This window comes from Phasianus colchicus, chromosome 2, assembly GCF_987193195.1.
Source record: "Phasianus colchicus chromosome 2, bPhaCol1.hap1.1, whole genome shotgun sequence".
Classification (NCBI taxonomy): domain Eukaryota; kingdom Metazoa; phylum Chordata; class Aves; order Galliformes; family Phasianidae; genus Phasianus; species Phasianus colchicus.
The window spans coordinates 66876379-66893416 of record NC_143437.1 but is presented as its reverse complement, the minus strand read 5'-3'; the positions used below and the strand labels follow the sequence as shown (position 1 = coordinate 66893416).

General features: G+C 39.6%; 1 protein-coding gene across 9 annotated transcripts in view; it reads left to right on the top strand.

The window, feature by feature from the left end:
* The window catches only part of ARMC2 (armadillo repeat containing 2), a 98071-nt gene that overhangs the window by 17070 nt on the left and 63963 nt on the right, over window positions 1-17038 (top strand). The window contains exon 1 of one of the 9 annotated variants that reach the window (XM_031610825.2): window positions 14163-14279. The exons of 7 other annotated variants lie outside the window; for them this stretch is intronic. The gene's annotated coding sequence lies outside the window, so the exon portion shown is untranslated. One more of the 9 variants, XM_031610823.2, reaches the window with a different exon arrangement.

Below are 17038 nucleotides of genomic sequence, written 5' to 3'. Positions count from 1 at the left end.
GAAGTACCATCCATTATAGAAAATGACAGTATCATAATTGAAATTATTTAAAATATGGTACATTTAGATAATTTTTTACTTCAGTATAAATATTACTACAGAAGAAATGCTGCTGTTGGAAATAGCTACGATGAGCTACTAAAATGGAATTGTAGCTCAGTAGGCCATATTCCTGTGGGGACAGGAAATGAAAGATATTAGAAATTCCTTTGAAATGCAAAAAAATAAGAGAAATGAAGGGAACCTTTTTTGTTGTTTCTGAAGTCTGGCCATCTTTAGTCAAATCTTTGTGCTACAGGGCAGATACCCATTATCAAATGTTGCAGAAATTTCATGCTGCTTAGGCTCCATGCAGGTGTGAAAGACAAATTCATGCTTGTTGGATGTCAGCAATGGGAAAGATTAGGACAGACAATAAAGAAAGGGGTGCAGGAATCTTCCAAAATATAGATTCTATAAGGAGTTGTCACTGCATGTTTAAAACATGAGATGCTATTTGATTGTTGCTTACACAAATAATTCGCAGCCAGTCAACACAGGACAAGAATCCACAAAGTGTTGTGGGCTATGGTCTTTCTGCTTGTAGTGTCACTTGAGTCATGCAGTTTTATTAACTAACCTGACCCCTCTTGTTGCCATCTACCTCCACAAAAAGCACATTTCTGTTCAACTAGCATGGAATTTCTCTCTTGTCCCATCACATATGCTTAGTTTTGTTTAAAAAATGAAACCAGATTTTATATGAAATATGTTATGGTTCTGCTGAGTACAATTTGCTGTGGAATGGTCGACAATCACCAGGCCTGAAATACTGTTTTCGTTATGTTTGTATGTATGCTGGAACAAAAAGTAAGGCAGTTTCGGAAGCTTGCAACTGCTACAACAGCATACATATGGCAGTAGCAGGAGTTACTAGTGAGAAGGAAAGGTTGATGCATTATTCTGAGCATCAGAACTCTTTGGGGAAGACTCTCCCTGACTCCAGGTATGTGCAAGTGTTGTCTAAGGTGCTTGCTAGCGGAAAAGAGAAGTCTTTTTGTGAATATTATTTCCTCCAGCTCTGTGTATCCTGTAAAAGGCTTTGCAAAGGCTTGGCGTTGGGAGCATGAGGCAATTATCAAAGCATCTTGCATAAGGAAGAGGGAAGGAATAGCTCTACTGCCTGCAGAGTTGGCCATAAGCTAGAGAATCTCCCTATATGTTGTCTTTACTGGGGGAAGATTTCGCTCTTCTCATTAAAATGTAATGAAAGCAACAAAATGACAACGCTTTGTGAATCATTCTGCTGGTTTTGAATTATGGTCCAGGCCTTCAAGGGATGGTCAACAGAATTTGTCTTCTACTGTCGGTCCTAACAAATACTATGTGATGATGATCTGTAAATGGTAAACTTATTTTCTCAAGTTTCACCATTGGAATGATTTTAAAAAACTAAACCGTGTAAAACAGCTTTTTTTTTTTTTAAAGCAAATAATGCTGTGTAAAATAAGGGCTTTTTAAAAAATTAATTCCTGTATGTTCTTGTAACTGACATATATACCCAATGACTCTTTTCTCAGAGTTCTAACTTTAGAGCATGATTGCTACTTTTGAAGTTCTTATTTTGTTCATGGGAAAAACAATTGTCTAGTTAGATTTCATATTCAATGTGTGGAAACACGTGCCCCTAACAAAGAAAACTTGTACCTTTTTCAGGGATCAGGGTCCCCACAGAACTTCATGGGACTAGAACAAGTCATTTCTTATTAGCATTTGACATTGCTGCAAGCATATGAAGAGAGAACTTCTCTGTTGGACTTGATGACTTTAGAATTCCTGATTGATAAACTAACCAGTAGTCAGTTTTCAAGGGAAGCTCACAACTATTTCAGAAATGTAGTAAACTGGTTCTTGATAATGTCTTTATTTTTGTACCTTGGGATGATAAGGCAAAACCTCGCTATTTGAGAAGTTTCCTACAATCATCTTCTAAGAATCATAAAGTTGGAAAACTTGCTTTAAGTAAAAAAAAAAAAATAATTATTTTTCATTTTGGACCTTTTTTTTTTCTGGTTGAACTTCATCTGCTGGGCTTATGCTGTACTTGCAAACTGATAACACCCTGGAGTGCAGCCATGAGTAGGTTTTCATAATATGAGATCACAGAATGCAATCGGTCACAGATTTTGTACCATTACACCACAGAAACAATGTTGTATAGACACTGGCAAAAAGCTGCTAAATCCTTATAGTCAACCTAGATCTGTTGTTAAATACAATCCTGAAGATAAATAGACATATGAGGAAGTTGGAGGATTATTGGTCAATACCACACAATAGTATAAAATGCACCAGGCTAGCTTTAGCTTGGCAGTAACTTATCTTTTGTCATATCTTTGTAGTGTTAGGGTAGCAGCTGTACAAAGAGACCCTTACTTGCTCTCACATTCATTAATATTACGTTGTTCCTCTTGTATCACAACAGGAGGCTGTTAGAAAGTATTTTGGAGCTTACTGAATAAAATTTTCTTTGTTTTTTCTTACGCTGGCTTGTTTCAGGAGTAGTAAGTCAGTAGCTGAAGTCTAGAAAAGAGCTGTCTAAAAAATGTGATGTGAAAAAGAAGACTGAAAAAATAAAGGATTTCTTAAAACCACTCCCACCTAGCAACACTGTTTCTTGTACCTTTAGTTTTATCTGCTTCTTACAGTCTATCTTGCCAAATATGCCTACATTTTAAAATTACTCCAGCTTTGGAATGAAAGTGTCAGCAGTTGCAAGACTCTTGAGAATATGATTATCTTATTTCCTGTCTGTCTACTACACTTAAACATCTGCCAAACTGCAGAGGTCATTTTTCTACCCTGACTCTGGAGTACACTTAATAAGACTCTTGTTACTGACTGACCTCTTGTACCTGGAGAGATTAAACATCTTGGACAAGTTTTCATTGCTTGAATCTATGCCAAATCCTTTTAATGCATGAAAGACTCGATCACTTTTAAACCAGTGGTGTTGAGCAAATAAGCTTCAGTCTGATGATAGGAGCTTGCTTGATTTCTGCAGTAAAGAAACAAACTCACAGCCACCTTGGTTACAGCAAAAAAAAGTATCTGTAGTGATCTTTGTCAACAGTCTCATTGGATTGCTACGAATGTCCCTCCTACCAGGTTACTATGCAGCTGTGAATGAAAACTCATTATCTTTGGCTAGTACTTACCATAAGAAGCATAACCTTAGCTTTCAAAATAAGGGACTTTTTAAGTATTTATACTGCTGAAATTGAATCAGATCATGTTGCTGTGTTGCTTTTAGCAACTTGCATCTACTTTACTTCCATCATACTTACTGAGGTTTTTCAGCTACATTTAAAGACTAAGTCTAGAATAGAGCTCTGTTTATGAAACACTGAAACTATTAATGTTTCACAGCATTTGACAACTCTGGCTTTTCTGATTATATTCAACCTTGCTGAACAGGAATGTTTGCATCATTTAAGAGCAATTTTTTTTTTTTCCGCACTGCCTGTATTCTGTATCTTCTCCTCAAACAAAGAGATGATGACAGATGATGCCTCAAAGATAAGTAACATTCCACTGTATACCCTCTGTCTACAGTAAGCTCTCTAAATGCACATGAGTTTCACCACATCATGGCATGTTACCTACTTCATTTATCCATTCCGCTTGACATAGCTATTAAAAACAGCCCTTCTTAGTTGAGTCTTTTCCTTTCCCATGTGTCAGTCTTCAGGATCTAATTCTGTAACTACTTTGACAAAATTGAGGACTCGCAAGACAAATGGGCTGCATTCCCCTACTAACAAAATGTGTATCCTCTGAAAGCATTCTGATTATTTAAAAATCCTTAGGATAGATGTCAATTAAAATTACAAGGGGAGGGATTCCATCCGCTCCTTCATACTTATTTTGTCTTCTTCACTGTTTCTGTTTCATTTATCAAATAAGGTTTCATTTATCAAATAAGCTTTCTGTTGCCAAATTTCTTTCACCTTTTTCTGAGTATTGTTTTTTCTCTTTTTTACTTCGCATATGAGAAAACCTTTCTACTTATTTCCAGGCATTTTCTATGTATATTATCATTGATGATCGTGTTGCAATCTTATTTAAATGAATATTTAAATTTATTTATCATTCATATAATTGGAACCAAGTTCAGCATCAATAAGTGGCTTATTAGTGGTCATAGCATAAGTGATAGGAAAAGGAAGGCAACAGACAATTCTTTTGTCATTATTATTACAAAACTTTGTGTGCACACTGGGGTTTTGTTGATACTTGCATCAGAAAAAAGTAAGTTACTAAATGTGACCCAGCTTCTCGCCACCAGAAATGGTTTTGATTACCTCGTGTCTGAAGACTCCACATTACTGACAGAACCATAAAAATATTTGCAGAACCTGAGCTTGTGGTCTAACTTTAACAATGCATCTAAGACAGTTGCGAGGTCGCACAAATACAACTTGAGTATTTAAACTGCACATGCTCCAAAATTATTTATTTTTGCCCATGTCATTCTACAGATGGAGTTATTTCTATGTATGTAGATGGTTGTCCTTGTTCTAGTACCTTTTTCCTTACTTTACTAATCATGGTGAAAAAGTGTCTACCTGGGAAGTCTACGTTTTGCCTGATTTTCCCCTAGTTCATTTTTCTAGTGCAGACAAGTCCTAAAAGTATCATTGAGGAAGAGTGGGATGCTAGAATGTCCTGGGGATGCCACTTCTATATGCAGAATCCACTGCTGACTCAAAGCAAATCTGGACCATTACACAAACCATTGTCAGCAATGAAGAACTATGTTCAGCAATTTAGGAAGGATAGGCAAGCAATATAAAAGAATCCAAATAAAGTAACAAAGATGGTTAGACACATGGCTGTGTGTTTCACAAGCAATGAGCTTTCTTAAAATAACACGGAAGGAAGAAAGAAAAGCCAGAAAATTATATATCAGCAGTACTATTTCTAAAAATAATGGTTTTCAAACTTTTCCATGTGGCGTTAACAGCTCTTTAAGGGATAATCTTTATTGCTTTGTAACATACAAAGCAATAAACAGCTGCTGAGATTGATTAATAGCCAAAGCAAAGTTGAGGCATGTAATCAATCTAAAAAGCCATTTATTGTGAATATGCTACAAAGCAATAGAGATTACTGCTGTTGCACAACAAACCATAACAGAAAAAACACACAGACACATACACACACACAGCAAAAAGAGTTGCTTTCTTTTCAAGGCCCTCTGTGTTATGCTGCCTTTTTCCTGAGCTTGCAAATGGCAGTGCCATTGCCTAAAAAAGGCCACTGGCCCTACAGCATGTGATCTGCTGGAAAAAATGCTATAAGAACTTCAGTGTTACCTGAGTGGGAAATAATACAAACGGGTTTTCTTGTTTGGTTTGGTTTTGTTTTTCTGTAACTAGAAATGTAGAATTCCACATGTATTCAATGTATCTTTGGAAATGGTACTGCTATTTGTATTAAAAAAAAAAAAAAAAAGAATTGGCTTACCAATTGAAAAAAAAAATAGTCTAATTTGTGCTACTGTAAAGCATTTTTTTTTAATGGCTACAAAATGACTGTGAAGTTGATCACAGAAATATTGCATTCAGCTACTTCAGGCAATTACTTCACAGCATTCTGTATATACAACTTTTAATACAGTCAAGTTTTTACCTCCTGCAGTCTTCATGGGAGGTCATTTCAGAATCTTACTTCTCCAGCCACTTTAAACTCTTTTAAACCCTTACAAGAATTCTATTTGGAATGTTGCAGGTCAGCATGCCTTTTTGTTCTTGAATCAACACTGTCATTTAGAACAAATGTCATGTCTTTGAAATGAAGTTATGGAGAGCGCCTCTTACCCTTCATTTTGGTAGAACAAATGAGCCATGCACCATGCAGTGGGAGGGTTTTCCCTTTATCAGTCTTGTGACCCTCTTGTGAGGATCCCTCTTGTCTGAATGCACATGTTTTGTGGGGCACCAAGCTCCAGAGGGTCTCAGCACCCTTCTCTCTCCAGTGACACTCTTACCCTGTCTACTGGAAACATTTTGCCCAATACATTTAAGGATCAAATCTGCCTTTTTCATATCCCCTTAGCATCTGAAGCCATCAGTTAACTTGTACATCCACAAACAACTGGCATGTCCTTGCTTCTGAACTGATGACCTTGCAACTTATGACAGAAATTTGTATTACTTTGCAAGGGTGTGACTTTGTAATTTACACTATTAAATTTCATTCTGTTTCTATTACTCTAGCTCCTAAGGTTATTCAGGTCTTCCTGTATCACATTGCCATCCCCTTCCATATCAATGATGTCTCTCGCTTTTGTGTCATCAGCAAATTTCATTAACAAACTCCCTATTCTAAGGTAGTGAATAAAAATACAACTGAAGATGTATCCTTGTGGAATTCTTAGTAAAATAACCCCCAAGACTCAGTTTCACAGTTGTAGGAACTGCTTTCTTCAATTTCATATTTGCGGGAAATACAGTTCAGCTCTAGAAGAACTTAAATTCAGATCTTAGAGGTTATAAACTTTTGAAGCTGTTGTCTTCTAAACTCTGAACTATTTAATACCTCCAGTTGCCTAAACTTTAATAACAGCTACTTAGAATAGTAACTGTTTATGAATATTTTCATAATTCCATGTACATATCTCTTTACAGCTACAAAAATTTGTAAATGTAAGAATTGTACTCATGGTATAGTGATGAATTTGATTGCTTTTTATCATTTCACTCTCTTTGTTAAGAAAATTGTTCGAGTTATTTTTACCCTGTCAATCCGTTTTATTTTTTATTTAGCCAGTCTTACATTTAATTTCTATCTGAGAAAAGCACAGCTTCCTTGGAGAAGATGATACCTATGCCTGAGACAACATTGCTTGTGAATTCCTATCCTGTGTGAATTTCCAAGTTATAATTTCCCTACTTAATGATGCAGTCACATCATTCTTCCTGCAGGAAACATTGGACTGAGGTTCATGGCCTTGTTCACGCTTCCCCATGTCTCAACTTTTTCCACTTGGAGAGTTTGGTGTCAGCAGAATCAAAGAAAATCTCTGAATAATTGTCATTGATATATATATTTTTTCCATCAGTATGCTATTTGCAAAATGACTGTCACTGCAGCACATAATCTTTTGTAAAAAAAACCCCTGCAGTTAAAAGTTTCATTTATTACACACTGACTGAAGCTTATACCTATCTCAGCTGCATTTAACGCTACATTTGTGTTGCTAATTAATTTGAGAAGAGTGAAGGCAATCTCATTTTTTCCAAAAGACTGTAAATGGCCTGTTGTAATCATTTAGCAGAGAATGACCTCCTGCAAGCTCTGTTTGCTGCATCTGCACAATGCTGCTGAGAGGGAACTGCTGGTAGCAAAGAGGAAATACAGCAAGGCTGGACAGTTGCACTGCAGCCCAGACAGAAGTGCTGTGTAATGCCAGTATAACTGGAGCAGACCAACTGTTGAGTGTCAGCACTTCATGCTAGCAGAACTTCTGCCAGTAAAACTGCCTTCCTCTCAAATAAGGTCAGCAACAAGAGCATACAGAGAGATACAGATTTATGGGGATATCTGTAGGGTGCTGGTGAGAAGGGCAACTGGTCTCTCTCCTTGCTTCTTACACTGCTGTTCCTGTACAAACAGCCCCAAGGATGCCTGTCCACCAGGGTCTTGATGCTACGTGCCTGGCCACTGCTGGCCTTGTTTGAACCAGAAAGTTTTACTGGCAGAAGCTCTGCTGGCTTGTGCTATAGACATTGCTGTGTTGGCAGGATGCACTCACATTTGGCTGTTTCTAAAGATGCAAGATGTCCTCAGAGCATCAGGCTTTTATCAGCAGAAGATGGCAGCATTATGGAAGACTAACCCAGATTACCTTGTACAATGTTTGGTAGACTGCCTTCTGGTAATTTCTTGCAGCATATTGTGGAGCTGCTGTTGTATATTGTGAGATACCATCAGTTACATCATAAAATCTGTGTAAATATTGGGTCAGATATTCAAAAAATTTTCGATCTTGCGCAATAACCTATTTTTACATGTGCTGTTTTCCCATATTGCAGATTTCTCACTGCCAGAAGCCCAGATTGTATCAAACAGCATCACTCTCTTGTTCATTTAGGGCAGATGTAAGCATTCTTTCTTATCTAAAGAGCAGCCTAAAGTATTGGATACTGGGGATAAATGGAACATAGAGACAATGAATGGTAGCTAACTATTTGCAAAGTGTTTGCTAAAATACTTTACGAGAACAACTTGAAGTTTTGAGCCATGCTGTGAGCACTGGAAGAGAGAAACATTCCAGGTTGGATATTAAACTCATGCCAACATATCCACTCTGATTTAGGAGCTGCTTAATGAGGAGAAAGAAGCACTAGGTGGTACCAACTTTTTGGAAAGCTGTGCTGATGTGGGCATTTTGGCATTACTTGGGGAGCTGTCTCCAGTGATGTACACAAAGTTAAGTATTTCCTGCTGCACAGTCTCTTCATGCTGGGTAATATACTGGAAATAAGAGATGAACCTGATATGATGGACTTTGCTAGCTGTGGGGGAACAGTAAATAAGGTTTATATCCAATTCTGTCCTATCTTGTTTTGAATACAGAAAATGAAAGCGGTGCTTCTCCATGGTGATCTCTCTAGACAGTATTTTACATCAGCGTTGCTTGGGAGAAAGCCCATGCTTGCCTCCCCATCTATCCTGTTGTCATTAACGATGTTACATAGCCAACTCTGGCAACAGAGACAAGGCAAGTTTGGCAAGCTGTAGATAAAAAACAAAACATTATGACAGGAAAAAATAACAGAAATATCCACCACAAAACTCTGTAATTTCGTAGTCTCCTGAAAAAAAAAAAAAAAAAAAACCAACAAAACAAAACAAAACAAAAAACCACCAAAAACAAACACATAGGGTTTCACAGGGTTCTCTCATTTGCTGAGTGTAATTTTGTCCTTTTCCCAAATTTAGTGCAAAGTCAGTTTTGGTTTTTCCCATGACATTTCCAGGTATTACAGACAAGTGCATTTCATAAATAGCCTTCATATGTGTAGAATATACAGATGGCTGGAAGTTACCTAGAGCTTAGAGACCATAGGCATGTGTGGAACCTGCAGATCTGCATAGATAGCCACACATGTAACCAGAGTACCTGCACAATGACTCTGATGAGGTATGGACATATAGCATCTGTGGTTTGCAGGCTGGCAGCATACATCCAGTAAGTGCAATGTCTTCTGGACACATCCATTTTATGACACGTTCACATACACTCTGCTTAACACATGCACAGAAGATCTGGCAAGTCTGTGTACGTGTTGGGCAGCACATGGACTGATATTTCTGTCTTAGATTTCATGTCTATAACTCAGAAAATCCAAGCTGAACTATTTATTGAAAACATATAATCACTCATTAGGAACTGCTGTTCCTAAAAATCATCTGAAGCAACTTGAGTTTGTTTCAGTGATACTACATTTTATTGGTTTAAAGCAAGTGTAAATGATGATTCTGTAAATGATGAAACTGCTCACTCATTGCTTTGCACTGCTTTTTGTGATCTGTGAAAGTTCTGGCTTTGACTTCTTGGACTTTCACCCAATACTGACATTTCAATATTCTTAACATATATTTCCCCTTTCCTCCCACCAGCAGCTGATAGGCACAATGTAATAGAAGAATGAGGTAGGAGGAAGGACAAGGAATGCTTATTTAGAAACTTTTGACAAAGTAAACCTCATCACTATGTTAACGGACCAGCCATATTACAGTGAATACCCTTCCTGAATCAGCTACCTGTGTTTGGGGAGCTTCCTAATGGGCTCTGTAGCTCATTGGTTTTTACTCTAGCCATGTCTTCTTCCCAAAAACTCTTCATCTTTTTCTTAGTATCTTTCACCATGGGCTTATGTTGATGATGAGAGCAGTATCCCAGCTATTATGCCATCTAATGAATGCACAATCATAGTGAGAAGTGCACGACAAGCTGGTCATAAAAGGAACATCTTGGGGGACTAAACTTAGGGAACTTATTGCAGGAAGAGAAACTGCCTTTTCTTCTTCTTCACCTGACATTAGGTCTTATCTCTACTTTTAGGTTTTCCATTGGTTGTGGCTTCCACTACCATACCATTCCCCGTTTTTCTGCACTGATGAAATTCTGCTGAGCCTTCTCTCCTCTAGGCTGGACACTTCCAGCTCTCAACCTTTCTTCATAGGAAAGATGCTCCAGTCCTTTAATCATACTAGTAGTCCTTTGCTGTATGTATGCCTATGTCCAATATGTCCATGCCTTTCCTATATTGGGGAGCCCATGAGTGGACCTAGCACTCCAAATGAGGCCTCACCAGTACCCAGCAGAATGGAAGAATCATCTCCCTCAACTTAACTGGCAACACTCTTCCTAATGCAGCCCAAGAGGCTGTTGGCCTTCTCTGTGGCAAGGGCATAATGCTGGCTCGTGTTCAAATTGGTGCCATCAGAACCCCCACGTTTTTTTCTGCCAAACTGCTATCCAGCCAGTAGGCCCCCAGCAAGCTGTGGTCCCCCTGTGTGGGACTTTACATTTCCCTTTGTTGAACTTGTTGAGAACTATTTCAAGCCCATTACTCTGGTCTGTCTGGATCCCTCTGAACAAGCCAGTTATCTCATCATATAACCAGTGGTCTTTCTGGGATTGTTTAGTCTGGAGAAGAGGAGGCTCAGCTGAAGAGACCTTATAGCTCTCTGCAGCTACCTGAAAAGAGGTTGTGATGAGTTGGGAGTTGGCCTCTTCTCCCACATACCTAGTGATAGGACTAGGGAATGGTCTCAAGTTGCACCAAGGGAGGTTCAGGTTGGATATTAGGAAAAATTTATGTACAGGAGCGGTCAGGTGCTGGAACAAGCTGCCCAGGGTTAAGTCACATCCCTGGAAGGCGTTCAAGAAAAATTTAGATGTTGTACTAATGGACATGGTTCAGTGGGAAAATATTGATGGTAGGTGGACAGTTGGACTAAATGATGCTGGAGGTCTTTTCTAACCTTGGTGTTTTATAATTCTGTGGTTCTGCTCTTGACAGATTTCCCCTGCTGCATACATAGGAGACCTTCATAAACCTGTTTGATTAAAACTTATCTGGTTACCTAACATTGGGTTTGTTTCTAAGTGCTGTAAAATGAACTGCTTCACCTGCCTTTGAAATGAGGTACAAGTGATACGAAACATATTTTATTTAACAGGATATACCAGATGGTCTATGCAAAACTGTGTACAAAAGGAAGATTTTTGTCCAGATCTGAGGTAGGGTTGTTTTGTTTTGAAAAAAAAAGAAGAAAGAAATTAGGGGGAAATGGGGATTGCATTACTGCTTATGTTGCTGAAATTGCACTGAGGGCTGCTATTACAGGTCAGCAACAAGAAGTAGCAAGTATGATCAGTGAACATTTGATATGCAAAGTTTTTAACACTGTTAAATAACTTTGAATTGCATTGAAATATAGGCCATGTATATTTAGATACTCAGATAAGATTTATTTCTAGATAAATTTAAGTTAGCTGAGTTGAAAATGAGATTGGATACGAATACAAAATCCCTTTCATGATTTTCAAACATTAAAAGTAATTTCAGTGAACATGACTAAATACTTAGTTAGGCAGAACTGCTCAGAACACATTGTTTTTACCTCGATGGTCTCTTAAGCAAAAACTGACTTTCTTAGACCTACTCAATTTAAATGTTCTGTTGACACTTCCATCCTAAAAGGAGGTTACTGCAAACATGCAGATTTTATTAAGTATCTGCATTTAAAAGAGGTGCTGAGAGTTCATTCAATAAAAAACAGATAAGAAAAGGGATTTAAGTGAGAAAGTTGCAACTACTGAGACTTAGCAGAGAAACATCAGGAAATAAATATTTGTTATAATTGCCCAAAACAACAACAACAACAAAACAACCAAATAACCAACCATAAAATTAACTCTTCAATTGTTGACCTAGAAAATAGTGAGGAGAAATAATATGCCTGTGAAAAGGATTAAAGAAGTCAAGAAGGATGGCTTAGTGGGTTTAACTGGGTGGATTTAAAAATTGTTTAAAGAATGATGCAATGATAATGGTAAAAAGAGATTCAAACTGGCTTTACTAGGAAGTAGATCTACAGATATTTCTGTGAAACTTCATATGTATTATCTCAATAAAAGAAAGGCTGAGAACAAAATAACATAGAATGAGCTAACTGTGAATAATCTGGAAATAGCATATGCACACACAAATGCACATCCTCGTTCTTTGTGTGTTTAAGGAGAGATATAAAAAGAAAAGCAAGTACAATACTAACAAGGCTTTAGTTACTTCTGAGGTACTGAACTTGGCTGGAGAAGAAGGATGACTAGATATCTAATAATTGGAGATAAAGTGGAAGCCAGCAGAGATGAAGGCATATGTTATGTAAACCTGATAGGGTTACACGTGGAGATCTTTTTACTATCACGTTCCTGTCAGGACTGTAAGAAGAGGATTTTTTTTCTAGAAGAAAGGGACGAAACAAGTTTATGGCAATACTGAAAAACATGAATTAAATTTAAAATGACAGCAGGGTTCTTTTCTAACAAACATGAGAAAGTAAATGCAGAAGCAATTAGCAAAAGAAAGTTTAAGTCGTAAGATATATCTGTATATAGTAATTTTAAATATACAGCTTGCTAACTTAAACTTTATGCATAAAATGAGCTTATTTGGAAATACATGCTTTCTGATATATCTTAAGTTTGTTCTAAGGGAGCCAAGGAAGAACCTTGATGAGATTAAACTATTTTTTTTTTTTTAGATTTTTCTATTATTCACAGATAATAAGCACTGTCACATAGCAGATTTTAGATAAATTCAAAATACATTCAGAGCGAGATAAAGAAGAGTCACAGAATTGTAGAGGTTGGAAGGGACCTCTGGAGATCACCTAGCCCAATCCCCTGCTAAAATAGGTTCCCTATAGTAGGTTACACAGGAAGGTGTCCAGGTGGGTTTTGAATGAGAACGAGACTCCACAGCCTCTCTGGGCAGCCTGCTCTGGTGCTCTGTCTCCCTCACAGTGGAGTTTTTAGCTCACATTTGCATGGAAATTCTTGTGTTCCTGTTTGTGCCTGTTGTTCAGTTGCTGGGCACCACCAAAAACAAAGGCTGTTCTTGTCACAAACAACATGCTTAGGGTAACAGGGCTGTCTTTGTCGCTGTTACATGTCTGGAGGTCTTCTGATACAGGCCATGATCACGTTACCCACGCCAGTATGAGGGGCCCATGAGGAAGATGCCCGGTGCAGCTGGAAAATGGGGTCCCATCAATGGGGTCTGGCTTGGGAGGCAGCTTTTGGGTACACTGCCAGTGACCCCCTCGTGCCACCCAACCACATGTGCGCATGTATGTATGGCAAAGCTATCCAGGCCATGGGGTCCTGAAGAACAGGGTATCACTGCCATATGTGCATATGTATATGTGTAGCAAAGACCCAATATGGAAGAATATGAAACCAGTTATTTCTCAGTTTCTCAGAGAAAAAGATGTGAGGAGACGTAATAGTGCTTCTGTCCTAACTGGAAGCTGTTGAAGTTGAGTGACTTGCCTAGAGAAGCTGTAGGTGCCCCCTCCCTGGAGGTGCTCAAGGCCAGGCTGAGCTGTGGGGTGGCAGCCCTGCCCACAGCAGTGGTTGGGGCTGGTTGGGCTTTAAGTCCCCACCCAAACCAGCCATTCTGAAACTGGTGCATGAGCTGGGGTTTCGCAGATGCAGCTGTGCCATGATTTGGTCACCTTGGCATGACCAATGCTTGTAGCCGCTATAGCTTACTGTGTCAAAAAGGTTTCACAACACTCGTTTCAATCAATATGAATCTGAGCTTAGAGAGAAGGCAGCGTAACGGCACACATCCAACACTTTCACTTTACCCGAATGAGTAATTTCTGTCAACACTAAGTTTATTTCGTTGCTACCTGTTACTAGGTCCTCAATGGAGGCCAGGACAGACCTAAAGAAGCGCCTGCCACCTGAAACGCACCCCCCCGCGGGCCCCTTCCTGCAGCAGGACCCCTATCCCTGCCCCTCTAACCAACACCGCGCCGCCGGAGCGACGACCCCGCTCGTCTCAACCCACCGCGGCGTGCTGCGCATGCGCACGCGCAAGCGTCACGGCGTCTCGGCATCTGCGGCGTCTCCCCTCCACCCCTGCAGGTGCTCTGAGGGGGCGAGTGAGGCGTTCCGGCTGTGACGGGGCCGCCATTCCCTGCGTGCGGTGAGTGAGGGGCCCGTCCGTCACCGGCGCGCTGCCCGCGGTTCGGCGGCCATGATGTGTGCGGTTGCTATGGGAACAGCCGGCGAGCGGGATGGGAGCCGGCGGGGCAGCGCCTGTTGCCGGCGACAGCCGCCCCCCGGTAACTACCCCAGAGTGCTGATTTGGCAGGCGGACTCCGGGTTCAGTCGTCACCCGTGAAGACACTGATGGCTGACTGAGTGCTGCCTGTAAGCGGTGGGGCAGAGCCCACTGCGATACCTCGTTTTCATCCAGCGTGGTTGTTTGCTAGGCTTTGGAAGCATTTTTGGTCTTCCAGATCAGGTTGGTGGCTACTGAAGGTTATTTCTTTGCTGTGATGATTTGGTGCTTTTTTAAGCCTGAAGCTGGTACTGCTCTGAGAAGCAGTGCTGTGCTTAGCGAGCGCTGAGAGCTCGGTGTGTATTTTAGTGATTAAATGATCCCGTTTCCGAGGTCTGAGCTACACGTAGCACCGCGCTGACTCTGCTGTCCTGACGCACTCAGCCAGGCTTTGCTGATTGACCCAGAGCGAGTGCTGTGAGGTGCAACTGTCTTGCTGCTAGTGATAGCTGGGTCTGATATGGGGTTCTCTGAACCTGTGCTGTTGTCTGCTGCTTTCAAATCTTTCTGTACAGTAAAGACAAGACCTCTGGAGGAAGCAAGTGAGAGGAAAAGGCAGGAGACCGAGTACAGCTTTTCAGAGGCTGACGAGAGACAGAGAGGAGCATCACCTGTGCAAGTTAAAGGCTACCTGGAAGATGGTGACAACAGCAGGGACAAGATCTGCATATGCCAGTTATGTTGACCTTGAGTCTGCAACATTGTCTTTATGTGTCCCAGCTGGGCTAGCAAGCAAAATGGGAATGTTGCTGGATTTTCAGAAAGAGGCACAGATAATTAGAATTATTTCTGATTTTTAACTAAGGTATTGTATTTTAAAGGAAGGCATAAGGAACTTTTGAAAAGTATATATGTAGAAAATCTTACCAATAAATAAATTAAAAAAAAAACCAAATAGAAATAGTCTCATTAACAAACAAACAAGGGTAAAACTAGATGGCAGTCTAGACAGCTGGTGCAGTCATCCTTCCTTCATCCTGTGTTACTGCTCTCTACTCCTTGCTTCCCACATTACTCAGAAGGAAACTGGCATGATATAACTAGCTTAGGGTACTTGCTCAGGGCTTCTGGGGTTTGGGATGGGAGAGAGCAGGTGAAACTTCATCCCAGAGCGCTGCTGCAGCAGAGCAGCTGCTTGATACTTAAAAGTTTCAGCCTTAGGCATGATAAAATAGGGAATATAAATCTTTCTGTCAGCCTTTTGAGAAGGAGACAGTGGTTGTACTGTCTGTGATGGCACACCATGTTGGCACAGCAGCCAAATTCAGATAAAGAATTTCCATGGTTCTTAATTGCTTGCAAGAAATAATAACCTTTCTTATCTTATCATGCGTATATACATCTAGTTTATGACATTGCTTACTTGTTTCCCTGTGCTTTATTACATTTTCTGGCTAATAATTATGGGATACCAATTAGTAATACACTTGTATCCTATCAGTACTACAGTTCCGAATGTGCATAATAGTACTATATGCCAAAATTAGGAAGAATTAAGCTGTCATGGGATTGGTGCTAAACTTAAGTTGTGCTCATGGCTTCACATTCCCCATGAAAGCTCCCAAGACCACTGCTGTCCTTCTTGCTGGGTGCCTGAAAGCAGAGACCTGCCAGCTGCCACTCCTACAGTAGCAGCAAGGAAATGTTATGCACCAGAGCAGCAGTGTGAGTTCAGTCAAGCATTCAAACTAAATCATAGTTACCCTTTGAAATGTTAATTATTAAAACTTAACTCTTAATGAGTCAGAAGCATGATCCAAACACTGGCCAAATGGTAGAACTTAGTAATTAAATTCAACTTATGGTTGAAAAGTTCTATTACCAGTTAAAATGAAACAGATAAGAAGTGAAGACAAATAAAAAGTTGTTGTACTGGAAGTCTTAACTGCAGCTTGCAAATGAATGTGTGCTTCTAGGATAGATGATTTGCAGTTGGTAATAGCATTAAGAACTGAAGGTAGTTGTATCAGAGATGGTACTGATCCATGGAAATGCATCTCTCAGGTGGCTTCTTAACACAACTATGGAGAACATGGGTGTAAATGCAGTATAATACACATTTTAGTGGACATGATGGTGGTGATTGACAGTTGACCTAGATGGTCTTAGATCTTTTCCAACCATTATGGTTCGATGGCATTCCATTGTCAAAACTCTGAGGCTTCAAGAGCTAGAGAATATAGCACTCTTCAGAGATTGAATGTAAGATATTTAATCTTAAAAATTGAGCAGGACATTTGGAAATGCATGGACCAGAAAAAGAAAAAATGCAAATTGCTTCACATTTCTGATGTGTAGGATCATGCTGAATACAGTTTACTATTGTTTCTATTCAACATGGTTCTCATTGCCTTAATGTCCTACACATAAGACCTGGAACTTGTAGGTCAAAACCTTGACTTGTAAGTAGCTGGGAGAATGGGGAATGGTGGTCTACCTTCCCTGTTCAGTGAGAAATAGCTGTACAATTGTTCCAAAGACAATTCCACAGTGGAATTCCTTACTTAATGCTCTTGAATCATGATAGAGGGAAGAATATGGATTGTAGCTAAATTCAGCTACAGTGAGGAAAAGTGATGTATTAATTGTAATAGGAAAGATTAAAAACATTGACAGGCTCG